This window comes from Rhinolophus sinicus, linkage group LG13 (assembly GCF_036562045.2).
Source record: "Rhinolophus sinicus isolate RSC01 linkage group LG13, ASM3656204v1, whole genome shotgun sequence".
Classification (NCBI taxonomy): domain Eukaryota; kingdom Metazoa; phylum Chordata; class Mammalia; order Chiroptera; family Rhinolophidae; genus Rhinolophus; species Rhinolophus sinicus.
Genome location: NC_133762.1, coordinates 12,417,082 through 12,437,793, shown reverse-complemented (window position 1 = coordinate 12,437,793; position 20,712 = coordinate 12,417,082). Strand labels below are relative to the sequence as shown.

The 20,712-nt window shown below is 40.2% G+C and overlaps 1 protein-coding gene across 1 annotated transcript in view; it reads left to right on the top strand.

The window, feature by feature from the left end:
* LOC109438254 (uncharacterized) overlaps window positions 1–20,712 on the top strand; it is a 33,564-nt gene that overhangs the window by 6,459 nt on the left and 6,393 nt on the right. Inside the window, exons 8-10 of the mRNA XM_074318068.1 lie at window positions 204–308; window positions 4,644–4,734; window positions 17,738–17,891. The gene's annotated coding sequence lies outside the window, so the exon portion shown is untranslated. The remainder of the gene's footprint in view (window positions 1–203; window positions 309–4,643; window positions 4,735–17,737; window positions 17,892–20,712) is intronic.

Here is a 20,712-nt window from a genome sequence, read left to right as displayed (position 1 = left end):
GAGGAGGCAGGCCTGGGAGCTGTGGGTCGATTGTGGGCAGGACCGCCCTGAAGGTTCCTCCAAGTTGTCTTCCCAAGCCTGCCACCTGGGTCAGTGTCCAGGGCCAGCCAAGTACCTGGGGGTTCCATAAACGTTTATTGTTCATAAGAACAGATGCATGAATGAGCATGTTACAGGGTTCACTCTCATGAATTTCCTTTAAGGCATTAATTAAACATGTTGTCTGGTGGGAAAAAAAGGACATCATTGTGAAGCCATGATGAGCACGATGAGAGGGGACTTACCATCTTCTCCACCAAGGAAGCAAGGTAGGGGTGTGTGTGTGTGTGTGTGTGTGTGTACCTGCTTTAAAGTCAGGAGGGACCAGGGTTCGAGTTTGAATGTGGCGATGACTGGAGTCTGAGGAGCTCTTGGCTATTGCCACTTGCCAGCTGTGTGACCTTGGCCAGACTCAGTCTCTGAATGGTTTCACTGCCTACAAAATGGGCTCAGGGCCACCTGTGTTTGTCGAGAAGATCACATGAGATAATGCATATGAGATACTGCTGCGTAGACGGGAAAGCACTCTGCAAATGGAATGAGCTGTTGATGTGAATATGATTACCTGGAAACCCCAGGCTTCACCTGCTTGGCAGCGGTGGAGGAGAGGTGCCGTAGGGTGATGGGTTTGCTGTGTTGAATCTTCAGACATGTATTCTCTTTTTGGTCTCCTCCCTTTGCCTTTATTTTTCACTTTATTGTCTTTATTCATCAACACACATTTATGGAAAACCCCTAACATGCTGGCCACCCTCAAGGGTCCTCCAGGCAACCAACGGTGACAGATGTAAGACTAGCGATGACTTATACAAAAACAGAAGAGGGGTACATACCTCTCATGTTTGGGAAGCCTTCTTACAAGAGGTTATGTTTAAAATGAACTGAAAGAAAAGTGGGAACCTGCTCAGCTATGCAAGGGGGTCAGAGCTTTGAGCAGGGGAACAGACTTTAGGAAGTTACTTAACCTCTCTGAGCTTTGGTTTCCTGCTCTGAAGAACCTACCTGACCACTGAATGAGACAGTACGTGCCAGGTGCCTAGCACAGAGCCTGACCTGTAGTCGGTACTGAAAAAAAGCAGTTCTCTGTCTCCCTGTATCAAGATCACTTCCTGTCCACATTTTGTTCTTTTCCCCAGTTCCTGGGGGCATATCAACTGTTGGCGTAGGCTGTAAGTTCCAGGATCCTCAAAACAATTTAAAAAACAGATCATATTTTTCGCCATAAAGAAAATCCCAATAAATTTGAAATACAGATGTTATGTGGACCACATCTTTTGATGACAATATGATAAAATTAGAAATTAATGTTAGAAATTGACCATTGAGAATTCTCCAAAATCGCTTTTAGATAAAGAAGGACATCAAGTACCAAGTGCTAATTTAGGAAATAAGACAAAAAAGAACTGTACTAATGAAAACCAACAGTACACGTGCAAAGTTTTACTCAAAAACTGTGGCTTCTAAAATGATTTTATTATTATGCCCAGGAAAAGTTAAACAAACAAAATATTCATGAAGTCATTTAGGAATATTTAAAAAAAAAGAAAAGAAAAATAAATAAAGATGCAGAAGGAAAGCAGGAAAAAAGCAGAAAAGAATAAATTAGAAACTAGAAAAGCAGTTAAATAATACCTATCTCTTGAGCCGATTCTTTTTGTTAAAGTCTGAATAATACAATGGACAAATATAATGAAGGAAAAACACCAGAAGCAAACACAACTTAAGGTGAAATGGTAAAAGGACAACAGAACTGGACTAAAAATATAAAAGGATACTAGGTGAAATTGCCCACAAATTTGAAACTTGAAGGAAATAGATAGTTTTCTGTGGGAAAAAAAACATAGAGAAGTTTCCTCTATTGAACAGAATCAGAAGTGGAAAATGTAAGCCACCTCCTTGGGTTTCTGCTCAAAACCTAATCCTGACCAGCTTTTAAAGTGGCACCCCCGACCCCCCCCCCACTGTTTCACTTTTCTCCTATGTACCATCTGATATGACATATGCCTGGTGGCTTACTTGTTTCCCTTTTCTCCTCATTAGAATGTGAGCTTCCTGAGAAGAGAGAATTTGCTTTGTTTTTTTAATTAAACTTTTTATTTGTAAATAATTGTGTTCTTTTAATTAAATGTTTTATTTTTTAATTACTTTGTTTCATTTTTTTTCTTTTTTTGTTTCATAATTTAAAACGTTTTATTTCAAGAGCATTGTAAGAAAACTATTTTCCCACTGGTGTATCACATAGAACTGGGCTGGGCACATAGTAGGCGTCTGAAATAAATCCTTAGTTTAATGAATAGATGAGTTGAGGAAGAATTTAAGAAAGATATCAAGAATATTGCCCCCAAAAGTTCTGAGTCCAGAGGTTTTACTGGGGAGAGGGCAATGTCTTCTAAAGTTTTGAGGCATGGGTGACCCCATGTTATATAAATTAATCCAGAATATAGCATTTTCTATATGAAGAAAACTTTTTTTTTGTAAAGAATATGAGAGAAGACCTGAATGTGGAAAGACATACAGTGTGCCTGATGCAAAGGCGAAATAATGTGAAGATGGAAAGTCGAATTAATTTACAGGCTTAGTGCAAATCCAAATTTTCAACTTTTGCTATATAAAAATTAATTTGCTTTATAAAAATTCATTTAGCAGAATAAACAGAATTTCAAAGAAAATTTATAAAGTAAGAGTAAAGCTGGAGAGAATTGACCTAAATATAAAACATATTAGAAAATTATAATATTTAAAATTGTGTGGTATTAAGGCAAAAATGTACAGTCATTTTAATAGATTAAAATAGCTCAAAATGAGGCAATGATACACATAGTAATTTAACACGTAATAAAGTACTATCATTGGGAATAGAAAGGGTTATTTTAAAAATTATTTTGAGCTAACTGGCTGACAATTAGGAAAAAAAAATGTGTACCCTCGCAGCATATAATACAACAAACAAATTCTGTTTGCAAATAACAGCAACAATAATAAGGAAAATAAAATAGACACTTTCAAATACCTAAAGAAGAAATGACTTTTTAAGCTTAAAACCAGTGGAAGAAATTAAGGGAAAAGAGAACGTTTCTGGTTATGTAAATAAGTCCAACTTTACCATGCTAAGAAAATAAAAATGATCTCCAAGATATATTGTTACGTGAAGAAAGCAAGTTATAGTTAGTATAAAGTTTGCATAAAAAAGAAAAATGTACACAAAACAAAGCTATATATTTTCGGCTAGTTTGGGAACTTTACAATGAAAAATTCCCCTTCCCCTCCCTCTCCCCACGTAGGAATCCTGGGTTCTGCAGAGCTGCCTCACTGCCAGGAAGGCCCAGTAGGAAGGGTCCCAAGGGTTTGCTGCTAAAAGAGGTTTGAAATCCCCACAGCTCAATGCCTGAATCCATTATGGTGTTCCCCGTGTGAGGCTGAGGCCCTTCTTGGAAGAATCCGGTAACAGTAGACCACTACCTTTCTTTATTGGAGCAGAGATCTACTGCCCTGTCAAGGTCATCTGTGTCCAGCTTTTAGATCAAATTTCTAGAATTCTCCATTCTTAAGGAGCAGCTTGCAGCATAACCCACCAGGAGCTCCAAGATTCTGCCTGATTGGCCTGAGGATGCTGAAGGCTCATTCTGAGCAGCAAAAGGAGGAGGGAGTTCAGAATTTGTGAGAAGTCCATCCTTTTGGGGGGTTCCTGGGGGACAGGCCTCTGGGACAGAGGGCTCTGTCCTCTATGAAACCAGGTTGTTATACAACAGACTGTAATTAATATCACCCAGGCTCGGAAAGACATCCCGTCATTCTAATAAAAAATGAAAGCTAACTGGGCCCAGTGCCCACAGAGCCTGCAGAGAGTTGCCAGACCAGGAGCGTCCAGCAGAGGGCGCGCTCAGGGACCATCGTACCCTCATGCCAATCAATGCCCACAGTGCCAGCCACCGAACTTCAGGAAAATGCAGCCCTGCCCCATCTGGTCCTGTTCAGCCAGAGCAGGGCAGGTACCAGGAGTCCTGCTGCCTAGTCCAGAGGATATGAGTCATTCAGAGAGGCCTGGCATGGCAGGAGTAGGGGCAGATAGAGAACAGGCACCTGCTTCAGGGGTGGATTTCCTTTGACCTTCAACTTGCACTTCCATTTGTCACCCAAGTTGCACTGATCAGGCTTCCACCCCTATGTAGAGCACAGGACTTTCCCGCACGCTGCTTGCAGGTTCACCTGCTGAAAACACCTCTGGCATCGTAGGCCTGTGCTTGAGAACTCGTTCCATGGTGTCATGTGGGTGTCTGCCTGGTGTCGAGGCCAACTGGCCTCCTCCCTTCCAGGCTGCATCACCTCTACGTGCCCTGTTTGCCTTAGGCAGATGGGTCCCCTCGCTGCCTCCTCCGAACTGCCATCCCCTTTCTCTATAAATCCGCACCAGCAGTGCCCATCTCACAGAGCTGCTGTTGAGAGGATTAAATGAGAGAACACGTGTTCTCGAAACACACACCCGACACTTAATAGGCACTTACAATAAATGTTTGTGATGATGATAGGCTGCTGCTGCTGAACTAATGCCTTCCTTTGTAATTTCCCCCCTCTTCACCCAACCAAAATGGTTCCACCCTTCACAGCCCAGCTCAAAACCGGGCTTCCAGAAGCTCTTCAGGATACCTTCGGGCCAGTGGTTTCAAAGCTGAAATTCTTCAGAATCACCTCGAGAAGGTGAGAAGATTTTTTTGTTTCTTTCCTTTTTTTTTTGGCATGGTTGAAAAAAACTTTTTTGGGAGGTAAAATTTACCATCTTCACCATTTTTAAATGTACAGTTCAATAGTGTTAAGTATATTCACATTGTTGTGGAACAGATCTCCAGAGCTTTTTCATTTCACTAAACTGAGACTGTACACATTAAAAAAACTCCCCATTTCCCCTTGTCCTGTCCCTGGTAACCATCACTCCAGTGTCTGTCTCTGAATCTGACTATATGCCTCATGTAAGTGGAATCTACAATATTGGTCTTTTTGTGACTGGCTCATACCACTTAGCAGAATGTCCTGAAGGTTCGTCCATGTTTAGCTTGTGGCAGGATTTCCTTCCTTTTTCAGGCTGAATAATATTCCACTGTATGTAATCTAATCTACCACATTTTGTTTATCTGTTCATCTATCGATGGACATTTGGGTGGCATCTTTTGGCTACTGTGAATCGTGCTACCATGAACGTGAAAGTGCAAATATCTGTTCAAGTCTTGGCTTTTAATTCTTTTGGGTATTTTATTTACCCAGAAGTGGGATTGCTGGATCATACAAAAATTCTATGTTAATTTTTTGAGGAAGTGCCATACTGTTTTCCATAGCAATTGTACCATTTACAACCCCATCAACAGTGCACAAGGGTTTCAATTTCTCTACATCCTCATCCATACTTGTTATTTTCTGTTGTTTTTTTAATGGGTGTGAGGGGATATGATAGCTCATTTGTCTGTTTTTTCTTTTGTTGTCTGTGCTGTTGGTGTCACATCCAAGAAAGCACTGCAAAATCTGATGTCAGGAGGCTTTCCCCCTATGTTTTCTGCATGGAGTTTTATAGTTTTGGATCTTACGTTTAGATTTTCGATCCATTTTGAATTAATTTTTGTACTTGGTAGAAAGATCCAGTTTTGCATGTGGATATCCTCTTTCCCCAGCACCGTTTATTAAAGAGATGACCCTTTTCCCAGTGGGTGGCCTTGGCACCCTTGGTGAAAAACATTTGAGCGAATGTGGCTGTTTGGGGTCCCTTGACTTGAATGGCAATATAGACTAATTGCAGTAGCTGGAGCTTCCAGTGCTATGTTGGACTAGAAATGGTGACAGCGGGCTTTCTTGTCTTGTTCCTGATCTTAGAGGAAAAGTCTACAGTTTTTCCCCATTAAGTGTAATGATAGCTGTAGGGTTATTATATATGGTCTTTATTACAGTACCCGCCTACCCCAATCCTCAGTTTCACTTTCCAAGGTTTCAGTTATTACGCTCAACTGTGGTCTGAAATATTAAATTGAAAATTCCAGAAATAAACAATTCATCAGTTTTAGATTGTACCCGTTCGAGTAGCGTGATGAAAATCTCGAGTGACCCATTCTGTCCCACCTGGGACGTGAGTCATCACTCTGTCCACACTGTAGACACCCCCTGCACGCTGGTCATGTAGTAACCATCTCGGTTATCAGATTGACTAGGGAAATATCACCGTGCTGGTGTGCAAATCCCCCTGATTTCACTTAAGAAGGGCCCCAAAGCGCAGTGTAGTGACGCTGGCCATTCGGGCACGCCAAAGGGAAGCCAGAAAGCATATACATGTTTAGGAAAAAATATAGTATATATAGGGTTCAGTACTCTCCGTGGTTTCAGGCATCCACTGGGGGTCGTGGAACGTATCCCCTTCAGATAAAGGGGAGACTCTTGTATGCTGAGGTAGTTTCCTTCTATTCTGAATTTGTCGTTTTTTATCATACAATTATGTTGAATTTTGTCAAAAGCTTTCTCTGCATCAATTGAAATGATCGTGGGGTTTTTGTCCTTCCTTCTGTGAATGTGATGTGTTACGTTGAGTTTTGTATGTTAGATCATCCTTGCATTTCAGGGATAAAGCCCACTTGGTCATGGTGTATAATCCTTTTAACATGCTGTTGAATTTGGTCTGCTAGTCATTTGCTGAGGATTTGGCGTCAGTGTTCTTCAGGGATATTGGTCTATGATTTTCTTTTTCTGCAGTGCCTTTGTCTGGCTTTGGTCTGAGGGTAATGCTGGCCTCCTAGAATGAGTTTGGGAGTATTCCCTCCTCTTCAACATTTTTGGAAGAGTTTGAGGAGAATTCATATTAATTCTTCTTTAAATATTTGGTAAAATTTTCCAGTGAAGTGGTCTGGTTTTAGGCTTTCCTTAGTTGGGAGGTTTTTGGTTACTCATTAAATCTCTTACTAGTTATAAGTCTGTTCAGATTTCAGATTTTCTTTTTTTTTTTTTTGAGGTGTAATTGACATATAACAAACATTAGTTTCAGATGTACAACAGAATGTTTTGATACTTGTATATATTTAGAAATGATCACCACAATAAGTCTAGTTAACATACATAGCTACAATTATTTTTCTTGTGATGAGGACTTTTAAAATTTACTCTGTTAGCAACTTTCAAATGTGAAATACAATATTATTAACTATATTCACCATGGTGTACATTATACCCTCAGATTTTTCTATTTCTTCATATTCCAGTCTTAGTAGGTATGTTTTTCTAGGAATTAATATTCTTCTGTGTTATCCAATTTTTTGGTGTACAGTTGTTCACAATATTATATGCTGCAAAATCAGTTGTAATGTCTCCTCTTTCATTTCTAATTTTAGTTATTTGTGTCTTCTCTCTTTTTTTCTTAGTCTAGCTAAGTGTTTGTCAATTTTGTTGATCTTTTAAAAAAAAACTCTTAATTTTGTTGATTATTTTTCTATGTTCTATTCTGCTTTTCTCTAACCTTTATAAGTTCCTTCTTCTAGCTTGGATTTAGTTTGTTCTTCTTTTTATTTCTTGACGTATGAAGTTAGGTTATTGATTTGAGCTCTTTCTTCGTTTTGAATGTGAGTATCTATAGTTGTAAAATTCCCCCTTAGCACCATTTTCACTGCGTCCCATAAGGATTGATATGTTGTGTTTTTCATTTTTACTTGTCTCAAGGTATTTTCTAATTCCCCTTGTGATTTATTCTTTGACCCTTTGGTGGTTTAAAAGTGTGTTATTTAATTTCCATGAATTTAAACAGTAAATGTGATAAGAGTAGATGAATTTAGGAAATATTAAGAAGAAAGCATTGAGAGGACTTGGTACCAATTAGATGAGAAGGTGAGACAGGCGTCTTAATCCTGTTTGAGTCCACGTGGTAGTGAAGTAATTCCAACTATTAAAAAGACTTTATGCAAAAAAGATGTCGATTCCATTGTTATTTTTGGCAGAAAGAAGTTGGAAGTATTCTTACCTGTTTTTTAAGGTGTGTTTCTCCCTGTGTCCAGCCTGGATACCTGTGGAATTGGTTTAATGTAAAAGAGTGATGCCTTGGGGAGGCCACAATTACTGATTTCTGATGAGAGAATCGTCTAAGGAAGATGATACAGGCCACCTAAGACCTTTGAGGGCTAAAGGCATGTTTACTTTGGGAGGCCCCACCCCAGGTACCACGAAGCAGCTTAAAATGCACCTGCACCCACAATTAAATATAATTTATACCTAACTATGTAGGAGTCACATTGCTGTTGCCAGTTGGACACATCCTACATTTTGTAGACAAACATTTATTAGTTGTGATTCTGCTTTTTTAGTTTTGGAGTCCATTTTTGTTGTTGTTTGCTTGCTGTTTAGTTTTTAGGTTGCAAACATTTCACTCGGTCTCGGCGCTTTGCGTGGTACCTGCTGGGTGGAGCGGCATGGGGTGTGCCAAAGCCAGCGGGTGGCAGTTTCAGGGCGCCTGGGCTGGCTGAAAGGAAGGAGCTTTCTAACCAGGAAAGGCCTGCCTTCACCAGAAGAGCTTCCTGTTCCTGGAAATAATTTTACTTCAGGCCAATTATCGTCTATTTAGTACCTAGTACATGCCAGATGCTGTCCTGCTATCAGAAATGCTGCAGGAAAAATTGCTGGCCTTAATGGGAAGCCAGAGAACCTGGCCTCTGGAGTCCCCTCGAGTTTAATGATTTCATGGGCATAAAGGCACTGTCTGGCAGCTGCCACTCAGTGTGATTCCTGGACCAGCAGTAGCCTCCTTGTGAGAAACGTGACTCTCAGGCTCTATCCCAGACCTGCTGACTCAGAATTTGCATTTTCACAAGATCCCAGGTGACTCTGTACAGGAATTACAGTTTGAGAAGCACTGCCCTGGTCCCTGGATAGGCTCCGTTGCTCTCACTGGCGACAGCCAGGCCTGGGCTGACCACAGCTATACGTTTAAGGACCTATTTGTAATTTAGGTAGGGGCGCCACGCTGACGTGAACTGACGAGCACAAATGCCTCTCTAGCCAGCAGCTAGGGGCATCTGCGGAGCTGGCTGAGGTCTCTGGGCTTCCCAGAGGCTTACAGGGTGCAGCTCTGGCTGGGGCGCTACAGTCGGGTGTGGGTGGGGAGAGGGTCTGCTGAGAACTCACTGCAGCCTCAGGGCACCCTTCTGTGCCCGTGGCACCCCCTTCTCTCGGGCACAGTGAGGCCTGAGCTTAGCGTGGGGCAGCGTGGGGGCTTTCTTTGATCTGCAGGCCAAGGAAGCTGCTGCGATGTGGGGTCTGTCTTTGTGGGAGGACACAGCAATGTCTACATGGAGCCCACGCAGGCTCGAACTCCTGGGGGATGGGATGCCACTCAGAGCCACTTACTCCCTAAGCGTGTGCTACCCACCCACTGTGTGCCAGGCACTTTGCAAACATCATCTGATGTATCTGGGCCACAGTATCTCAAGAAAGTGGGCTGGCAGCCGAGGCTCACCTGGGCTGCCCATCGGGCTGCACGGCAGGGCGGACCTGAGAATGCCGGGGTGTGGAGCCAGAATGGCTCCGGGGTTGGCAGCACGCCACAGGGGAGCTACATATGGAGCAGGAACTGAAGCATGGGGGAGCCCCCCCACCCCGCACTAGCCCTGGGGGGGTCAGGCACATGCCCGCAAGACTCTGAGATAAGGTGGAAGGTCCTGGAGGTTGAAGCCCTGGGGGCTGGGTGGCCACAAAGTTGCCAAAGGACCTGTCACCTCCCTCTTGGGGAGCCCGTGAGGCACCCTGAGGATGCAGCTGGACCTCAGCTGGGGTCTCCTGCCTGCAAGACCTGCAGAAGCTTTCTAGTGGTTTCTTTTCAACTTTCTGGCTATTGATTTTTAATATTGATTTTTAATATTGCTTTTCAATATTTTCGCTTATTGTTTTTTTTTAATTATTTTAGTGTGTATATTTTATCATTCTGACTTGTACTGTTCCCAATTATCTTTCCTTTTTAAATGGTCTCATTTTACCTTCTATCTTTTCAAACCTCTTAAGTCTTCTGGTTTCCTTTCATATCTTCTCTATAAGTATCTGTTTTTATTGTTATATTTCCCTTCAACTTAAAAAATCGTATTTTTCTGACTAGGAAAGTATAATGTATTTTTATTGCTAAATGTTTGGAAAATATAGGAAAGGGTATAAAGAAGAAAATTAAAATATCCCATTAAGTCTCCTCTAGGAATAACCACTGTTGCTGTTTTATTCTATTCTCTTCAACTACTTTTTCTATTCCTGAACACTTAGAGATATTGCTTTAACCCTTTGTCTGACATACATGTTGCAAATATTTTCCTGTGATTTGATGTTTATTGAAAAAAATGTTTTTGTTGTTTTGTTTTGTTTCGTTTCGTTTTTGTTCATAGCCAAATTTGCATATGTTGCTGTGAAAAAGTCAAACCACAGTAACGGGTCTACAGCAAAGAGTGACCATGCCCCCTCCTCCACACTCAAGCCCCTTGCCCAGGTAAACCCACCAAGTAACCACCATGCACTGTTTGGCATACATCCTGCTAGACTTTGAAAATGCAGTTTCCTGTATGCTTCCAACAACAATTGCATTACACACACTGTTCGGCCTTTTGCTTTTTCACTCAGCAATACATGCTAGGCGTCTTTTGAAATCAGCCCCACCTGTGTGGAGGTGGGGTCTTGAGGGGGCCCCAGTGAGGGTGGGGCTGGGGCCCTGCGCTCAGCAACTCTGGGAGGCTGCGGGTGGACAGAATGGTTCCCAAAGGAGCTCCTGTACGTGGGTCAGTAGCCAAATCAAGATCACAGCACATTCATTTCATTGTCAGCGGAGCACATGCCTGATACCAGACAGGCCTGGGTTTGAGAACCAGCGCAAAACGTGCGCCCTGGTGCATCTTACAGCAGTTCCATTTTACTGCAATTAGCACACAGGCGGCAAGTTTCAACGAGCATGGCCAGGTGACGACAGGCTGGGCATGTTAGCCGGTGGCTTCTCCGGGTGCCTGGTTCCCTCTCAGGAGAGGTGCTTGCGTAGCCAGGCTGTGGAGCTCGGCCTGGGCAGGGGTTTTCTGAGTCTCTTAGATTCCATTGTAATGATGGTAACAACTAACACATAGTTATTCCGTGCCAGGCACAGTTCTAAGTATTATTTATATATACTGACTCATTTAATCCTCGTAAGAGCCCTGTATTGGTAAATATCATTATAATAGTACTGTAGCACAGTAATATTTTACAGAGGAGAAAACTGAGGCTCAGAGTGGTTAAGTATGTTGTCAAAGGTCACACAGCTAGCTAGATGTAGAACCTGGACTTGAACCCAGGCATTGTAAAATCTGTATTTTTAACCAATGTGCTATTCTATCTCCCCAGCTAGTTTATAATGGCTTTTGGTTATTTACATCATCCAGATCTGGCACCTAGGTTCATGGGACAATTTCTTCCTCCAGCACAGTGCCACATTGCTGTAGAGTCCTCTGGTTATAGAGTGATGGCTAGATATTGCCTGTTGCAGTCACCCTGCAACCATGTGACTATGTATCGTCATTTGTCTCCTGGGCCAGGAGGCCTCGCCATGAACCAGCAGGCCTGGCCATTCTGCCACTGCCTCACTCAGGACGTGGGTAGAAGCTGGACGGCAGCACAGAGCCTGGGCTGAGGCTGGGAATCTGGCCAGCCCTCAAGTTAGGGGATTAGAAACAGGTCAGCTTCACGCCTCCCAGTGTGAGGGCAGAAAGTGAGGCACAGCCCGTCCTCTGCTAAACCGGGTGTGCATGGCGGGACAGCACAGGGAGACCAAGTGTGTGTGTGTCCTTGTAACACAGTGACCTCAGCTTGCTGTGTAGGACCGATCAAAGTCCAGCAACTTCTCTCCCCCAGGCTTGGGGGATGTGAGAAGAAGTGGCAGAGAAATTTTCCCTGCATGTAAAAGTGTGTGCAGGGCTATGTATTCTTAACCACTGCACATCACACAGTTGGAGGAGTAATCTATTCCCAAATATTTAGGTTCTCTCTCTCTCTCTCTCTCTCTCTCTCTCTCTCTCTCTCTATATATATATATATATATATATATATATATATATATATATATATATATATATACATATGCGCAAAGTGACAGTGAATAAATTTGACTCCCTCCACCAAGCTCTCCATTTTTTCAGGTCTTCTTTTATGTCTTCCAGTAAAGTTGTACAGTTTTGTCATAAAGACATTTCACATTTCTTGTTAATTTTATTCCTAGGCATTTTACAGCTGTGATTATTATGAACTTCTGATATATATATATATATATATGTATATTTAGTTTTATATTTTTAAATTGCCAAATCTGCCCACCTTTGTGCGAGCCAACTTTGATACAAGGTTAGAAAGATCTCCGTTCCAAGATGATGGGACTATTTGCTTACATTTTCTTCTCAAACGTATGTTTTTATTTAGTGTGGTTAAAAGTTTTTGTTTGCATTTAAATAATATAGGGACTTATTTAGGATTTGTTTAGGTGTGAGGTAGAATTCAGCTTTATCTTCCAAATTGTTAGTTGAACCAATGAAATGTTATCAAATTACCCATCTTTTCCCCATTGATTTGAAATCCCACCTTTATCACATATCAAAGTCTTATATCTATTGAATCTCTTTCTCAGTTTTCTATTCTGTTCTATTGATCTGTTAGTTTATTCCCAGGCCAATACTACAAAATGGCTTTATTTCTTATTAGAAAAGCAATAAAGGCTTATTACAGAAAGAGCAGGAAAATACATGGGCACAAACAAACTGAACAAAGAAGACTGGTGACTGCGTCCAGGGATAAATACCATATGACCTGGGTTTACATCACTTCAGATCAGTGTATTTATACAAACATAGATAAATCTATATTCATACAGTAAAATTAAGACCATGCCATATAAATAGTTCTGCAAACTTTTTTCACTTTATGATACTTCACAGGCATATGTCTCCTTGCTAGTAAATACTCTTCTTTTTAAAACGTTTTTATTATAAAACTGTAACATGCATGTAAAAATCTACACAAAACAGACATGTTTAGCTCAGTGATGTATCACGAAGTGAACACCACCTACCCACCACTCAAGTCAAGAATACAGCGTTAGCGCCCCAGAAAGCGGCTCCTCCAGTCACTGCGTCCTCCCACAAAGATAACTTCCTTGCTTTTCTTTTAGAATTTTATGGCCTGAGCTTTCACCTCTAAACAATAATGTTTCATCTTCCTTAGTTTTGAACTATGTATGAATGGAATTATACAACCTGTGAATTCTTTAGTGACTGGCTTCTTTCATTCAACGTTATACTAATTACAACAACTCTCCACGTAGCTGTAGCAGTAGTGCATTCATTTTTATGGCTGTATAGTAGCCCATTACGGACTATCTCACAATGTATGGAGAACTTCGACTTTCTACACATATTTGGACTGTTTCCAGTTTTGAACTATTGTGAATAGAGCTACTATAAATTTTCTTGTATATATATATATATATATATATATATATATATATATATATCTTTTGGTGTATATATGTACATATTTCCGTTGGTTGTGTACCTAGCTATGGGATAGCTGGGTCATAGGGTTTACATATTTTATCTTTCATAGATACCAAAATAGGTTTTCAAATGATTATACCCTCCCACCAACTGCATATGCGAATTTTAGTTGCTTCGTGACCTTGTGAATTCATTTATTTTTTTAATTAAAAAATATTTTTTGCAAACTGCAACCTGGATCGCAAAGCTTCCAGAAAGGCACTTTTTCCCGTGGATGGCTGCCAAATTGTTGTTTCTGTGTGGGGATGAGGGCTAGGGACCGCCTATTCCACTATCTTGCTGGCATCACTCCCTTGTTAATTCTTGACTGGCAATAATTTTTAATTGTAGCTATTCTGATGCGAGGCTAGTGGTATCTCATTATGGTTGTAATACCATTTCCATCTCGACTATTAATGCTGAACTCTTTTCCTATGTTGATTGACCATTTAGACACTCTCTTTTGTGAAATGTTTACTCAAGTATTCTGCTCTTTTTCTGTTGGGTTGTCTTTATTTTTTCTTGCTAACTTTTGAATTTCTTTATATTTTCTGGATATGGTTCTATTTCTATTATAGGTATTTCAAATATCTTCTCTTACTCTATGGTTTACCTTCATACTCTCTCTGTTTTTTAAACAGCTTTATTGAGGTATAATTCACAAGCCATGCAATTTACCCATTTAGAGTGTGCAATTCAGTGGCTTTTAGGCTATTCAGAGTTGTGTAACCATCACCACAATCAATTTTAGAAAACTTTTCTTCACCCCAAAAAGAGACCCCACACCTCTTAGCTGTCACCCCTCCGGCTGCCCACTATTTTAGTCCTAGGCAATCACTCATCTATTTTCTTTCTGTCTCTATAGATTTGCCCATTCTGGACATTTCATGTAAATGGAGTCACACAATATGTGGTCCTTTGTGTTGGCTTCTTTCTCTTAGCATAATGTTTTCAAGGTTCATCCACTTCGTAGTGTTTATCAGTATTTCGTTTCTTTTTATTCCTAAATAATGTTCCATTGTATGGATATACCACATTTTGTTTATCCATTCATTAGTTGATGAATGCTTGGGTTATTCTACTTTTTGACTACTATGAATAATGCTACTGTAAACACTAGTATACAAGTTTTTGTGTGGACATATATTTTCATTTCTCTTGGATATATACATATATACACATAGAATTGCTGGGTCACATGGTAACTCTGTGTTTATCTTTCTGAGGAACGGCCAGGCTGTTTTCCAAAGTGACTGCACTGTTGTACATCCCCATAGTAGTGGGGGTTCCAATTTCTGCAGATTCTCACTGACATTTGTTACTGTCTTTTTGATTATAGACATTGTACTGGGTGTGAAGTGGGATCCTGTTTTGGCTTCTATTAGCATTTCCCTGATGGCCAATGGTGTTGAGCATCTTTTCACGTGCTTGTCGGCCGTTTGTGTGTCTTCTTCGGAGAAATGCCTATTCAGATCCTTTGCCCATTTTCATATTGGGTTATTCGTCTTTTTATCATTAAATTGTAAGAGCGCTCTATATATTCTTGATACTAGACCCTTCTCAGGTACATGATTTGCAATTTTTTTTCTCCTTTTCTGAGGGTTGTCATTTTTCTTTCTTGATGATGTCCTTAAAAGCACAAATGTTTTTAATTTTGATGCTTCTCACTCTCTGAATGTCATTTTTTGATGAACAGAAGTTATTCATATTCATGAAGTCCAATTCATTAATCTTTTCCACTGTAGTCAGTGCTTTTTGTGTCCTTTTAAAGAACTCTTTGCTTATTCTAAGGTTATGAATACGTCTTCCTATGCTATCTTCTAGTGCGTAGCTGCCGAATGATAGAAATATAACATGAGGCACAAATGAATTATTACGCGTACGTAATTTTAAATTTTCTGGTAGTCTCATTTAAAAAAGTAAAAAGAAACAGGCAACATTAATTTTAATAATATACTTTGTCTAACCCAATACATCAAAATATTATTTCAACATGTGGTCAATATAAAATTTTTAATGAGATATTTGACATTCATTTTTGATGTTAAGTCTTTGAAATACAGTATGTACTTTACACAGAGAGCACATTTCAAATCAGGTTTAGCCACATTTTTAGTGATTGTTAGCTACATGGAGCTATTGGCTAAAAGCTTTTTGGTCTTGCTTTCCACATTTAGGTCTATAATCCACGTGAAATAGATTTTTGTATATTGTATGAGATAGGAGCTGAGTTTCTTTTCATTTTCAATACAGATATCCCCTTGACCCCACACCATTTATTGACGAGGTATCTTTTCCCTACCGGTTTACAGTGTCAGCTTCATCGTCCGTTAAGATTGCCTAACAAGAATTCTTATGCAGGAACTTTGTATATGTAACCAGCATTGAACCAGAGAGAGGCCCATCCAAACTCTTGTACATGACGATCATCTCATAAAAGAGATTTCACGTTAGCAACTAAACACATCTGCCACGTAAGGAAGAGTAGCTGAAAGCCTCTACCAAGTACACATTGTAAGTTATCAGGACACTATCACTTTTAATGTGAAAATAATTGTAAACAATTGGATCGAGCCATGCAAGTGTTTATACAATCACAGCAGCATCAGGAATTATTCCTAGCACTGATCGTCAGGTAGATATATTCACCATATGGATACCAGGAACAACTATAATGCAGAGGGTGCCAAAAAAATGTATGCACATTTTAATAAAGGGAAAAACACTGTATTAAAATGATAATACTCAATATATACCAATAACAAAAGATGAATACAAGTCACGTTTGACTTCTGCAATTACAAGAGGTGCTCAAAGTGGTTCCCATCAGCATCCAGGCACTTCTGATGACGGCGAACTACTGTTTGAGCAACGCTGACCCACATGTCCACTTGTATGCATTTTTTTGGTACCCCTGGTATTAAATCTCATTATGCATTCTCTGGTTATAGTACCAGTGCAGACATTGGATTTTTATCTCAGGATAAAACAAACAAGTAATTAGAGTTTTAGTCAAGATGGTTAGTTAAGGTTCATCACTTTATTACAGGAAAAGGGTAACAATTTTAAACACTGACAACAAAAGGCTTTTGAAAGACCCCTCCCTTGGTCAGGACGCACTTGTCCGTTGATGGTATGAGGGCCACCAACTTTACTGGCCAGATTGTAAAGGGACTCTGCATCACTCGGGATTAGCAGGACCTGTGGAATACAAAATACGATTTTGAAAAATGAACTGGACCAATTTTGCACAGAAACCTGGATCCGACAGCCAGGTGCTTTGTCACTCTACATTCAAGAAAAAGGTGGAACTCTCTTTCTGCAGAGTCAGGATAAGCCCCTTTGATATTCTTTGCAGATGTTTATCAACTATAACCATATTCATTGATCTGTGAAACCCACTCTTGCATGTGTTTTTGAACACTCTAAAAGTTTCTGTTTGGATGCGTTGGTTATATTTGAACGTGACTATATTCACAAGAATCTCAAACCACCCCAAGAGAGCCCCATCTGAGAAACACAGCATTCCTTAAAACAATGCTGCAGGTATATTCACTGTGCATGTATTTTCTTGTGCCCAAATGTGGATTGGATAAGCCACAAAACAAATAAAATAAATACCTATAGGAGAGGAAGGAGACAGAGTAAAAGGGACAGGGAGAAGTCATACTTCTCTGAACATACCTGGTTTTGTACATTTGACTAGAATTATATGAATGTTTAACATAGAGTAAACAAAAATAGATCCAAACATGTTGGCAATTTGTGCCTTCCTTTCTTTTTTCTTGACCAGTCTATCTAAGGTTGATCAATTTTATTGATCTTTTCAGAGAACCAGCTTTTGGCCTCATTGATTTTCTCTAATGTTTGACTGCTTCCTATTTTTATTGATTTCTGCCCTTATCTTATTTCTTTCCCTCTACTTACTTTGAGTTTAATTTGCTCTTCTTTTTCTGGTTCCTTAAGGTGGAAGGTTGATTTTAGAAATTTCTTCTTTTCTAATACAAATATTTGCTCAGCCATAAACTTTCCCCTAAGAATGTTGCCTGTGAGTGTGTATGTGTGTTTGTGAAGATTTTGTTTTGAAATTACAAATCTGGCTTGTTGAATAGTGACAGGAATGTGTCTATTTCTTCTTATGCCAGTTTCTGTAATTTGTTTTTCAGTGATTTTCCAAGGAATGCACTGGGTGTTCAATGAAGCCCCTCCACTCAGATTGGCTAGGACTCAAACATCCCTGAGCCCTGAATGAGCTGCGGGAATTGTTCAGCTTCCAGCTCTGATAGTGTGCTTTGCCTGCCCTGCAAACATGGACACTAGGTATGTGAATAGCTTTAGGGGTGTCACTTCTCCCAGGCCCTCTGAGGGGACAGAGCTAGGGAACATACATAGTAAACCTATCTACAAGCTTATGTTTATGTGTATTGAAAATCATGAGTTCAGGAGACACCTGGAATTGCAATCCAACCCCACAGGGTACATTGTAGCCTTTTTCCATTGCATATTTGTAACTTCTTTCTCTGACCTTGTGAAACTTGGTTTCCATTGTCTTTGATATACTAAATTATGTGATTAATCCCTTATATGTAGCTAATCTGTTATTGCAGTTGCCATCTCTCCCCCATGGACACTTTCCTGATCCCTCTTGGGTTCCGTCTCCCCATGAAGGGTCATCTCCCCAGACATGAAAACCTCCTTACCCCTCACCTCATGCCAGGTTGTACCCGAACCCCAGTGGCTCTCTACCCTGTTTTGCTCCTGTAGCATTTATTAGATTTGTCTCTCCTATTATTTAAATACTTTATTTTCCAGTGTGACTCTTTCTGTGGCAAACCTTTTCAGGCCTGGTAAACCTCATGATATTTTTGTACCCTTATATTTGAATGAAAATATGGCTGGATGTCAAGTTTTAGGTTTCTAAATTCTTTTCCTTCAATAATTTGTAAGAAAGGTTCAATTGCCTTTTTGCATCCCGTACTGTTATTGAAAAATTGATGTAAACCTGATCTTTGTTCTTTGGTAAAAAATCTATTCTTTTTCTTGCAAACTTTAAAGTTTCTCTTTGTCTTTGACATTCTTAAATTACACTATTATTCCTCTAAGTGTGGGTTTTCCTTTTCTCTCTTCTTTGGTCCTTGTGGTCCATTTCGATCTAAAATCTTTCATCTTAATTTAATTCTAATAAATTTGTCTCCATTTTCCCAATTATTTCCTCCTTTCTAATTTTTGCTCCTCTTTCTAAACTTTCATCTATTTGTTTCTGTTTAACTCTGTTTTCTATTGGCTGTACTGTTTTGTGGTCGGCAGAATAACGGCCCCCCAAAGACGTCACGTCCTAATCCCCAGAACCTGTGAGCACGTTAGGTTACCTGGCAAAGGGGAAGTAAGGTTGCAGATGGAATTACGGTTCTTAACCAGCTGACCTTCAAATACAGAGACCATCCTGGATTCTCCGGGTGGGCCCAGTGCAGTCACAGGGATCCTTAAATGGGCAAGAGGGACACAGAAGAGGATAATCAGACAGAGACGTGACTGTGGCAGAAAGGCACAGAGATGGAGGAAAGGGCCATGAGCCATGGAGTAAGGGAGGCCTCTAGAAGCTGGAAAAGGCAGGGAAACAGATTCACCCCTGGAGCCTCCAGAAAGGAACCCTGCCAACACCTTGATTTCAGTCCAGGGAGACTTGTTTTGGGTTTTTAACTTCCAGAACTGCAAGCTAATAAATTTGTGTTGCTATAAGCCACTAAATTTGTGGTAATTTGTGATAGTAGCAATAGGAAACTAATATCCTTTTTAAAAAAAAAACCACTACATTTTTTAAAATGGCTTTTCTTATTTCTTTTCCTACCATTTGTTTGATTAATCACATTTCTTTATTCCATTTCTTTTCTCACTGATAGTTTGCAAGCTCTATCCTATTTTTGTTATTCTGGTGGTTCCCCTTCATATTTCACCTTTTTGCAATGTTAGATGTGCACTTGGTGTGAAAGTCCAATTATGATATAAGTCTTGTTGTGAAAAACAGCTGTCTCCTCCGTCCTCCCCCTCAGCGGAAACCACTTTCACTCCTTTAGCTGATTCATTTCATATTTACTTCTTTATCTCTATATGATATACGTGTATTGCTACTTCTTGATTTTTCCGTTTTAGTCATTACCTGTTGATTTTCCACTGGAGACGATGAGGATTGAAATCTCATTATCAACACACATACACACACACACACACACACACACACACACACACACACATACATGCTCTTTCCCAATCCTTCCAAGCTGGTAGGAGGTAGGAGAATGAATGAGTAAACTTTAGTATAAAGTATAGAATATCATAGGGGTGGCTGGTTAGCTCTGCTGGTAAGAGCGTGGTGCTGATAACACCAAGGTTGCCGGTAAGATCCCCACATGGGCCACTGTGAGCTGTGCCCTCCTTAAAAAAAAAAAAAAAAAGAATAGAATATCATGCAGCTGTGAAAATGATTGAATTGTGGCTCCAGGCAGCAACAGCTACAAATCTGCACAGTATAAAGATGAGTGAAAAAAGTATATCTCAGACGACCACACAGAGTGATACTCTCTTCCTAAGATTGTAAACCAAGTAAAACAAAATAATACATTGTTCCGGCACCCGGATGTATAGTAAAGCTACTTTTGAAAGCAAAGGAGGTGTGGGGGGGTAGGCAAGGAGCCCATAGATAGTTATTGATTAGTTGGGGGATGGGTTTGTGGGAGTTCCTTCCATAAATAAATGCGTACAGAAATGCAAATCCATGTGAATAAAATGGGAAAACATGCACGGGCCCCCCCAGTGATCATGTATTCTGAGCTATTTAAAAGCGTTCACAACTGTCTTATGCATGATGGCCAGAATTCTGGGAAATTGTTTCAAATTGTTTCACAAATAATTTCCTCGCCTCCGTTTTCCTTTTCTGCGCTAATTATTTGAGCACTGGATCTCCTGGGTTGAGCCTCTATTTTCTGTTTTCTATTTTCCATCTCTTTGTCTCTTGCTCTGTTTTCTGGGAGATTTCCTCCACTTTCACTCCCAATAGCTCATATCTTAAATTCCCTGAATGTCCCTTTTCTGTAGTCCTTTCTTTGCAGTATGGCCACCTCGAGTTTAAGCTCTAGGATTCGGC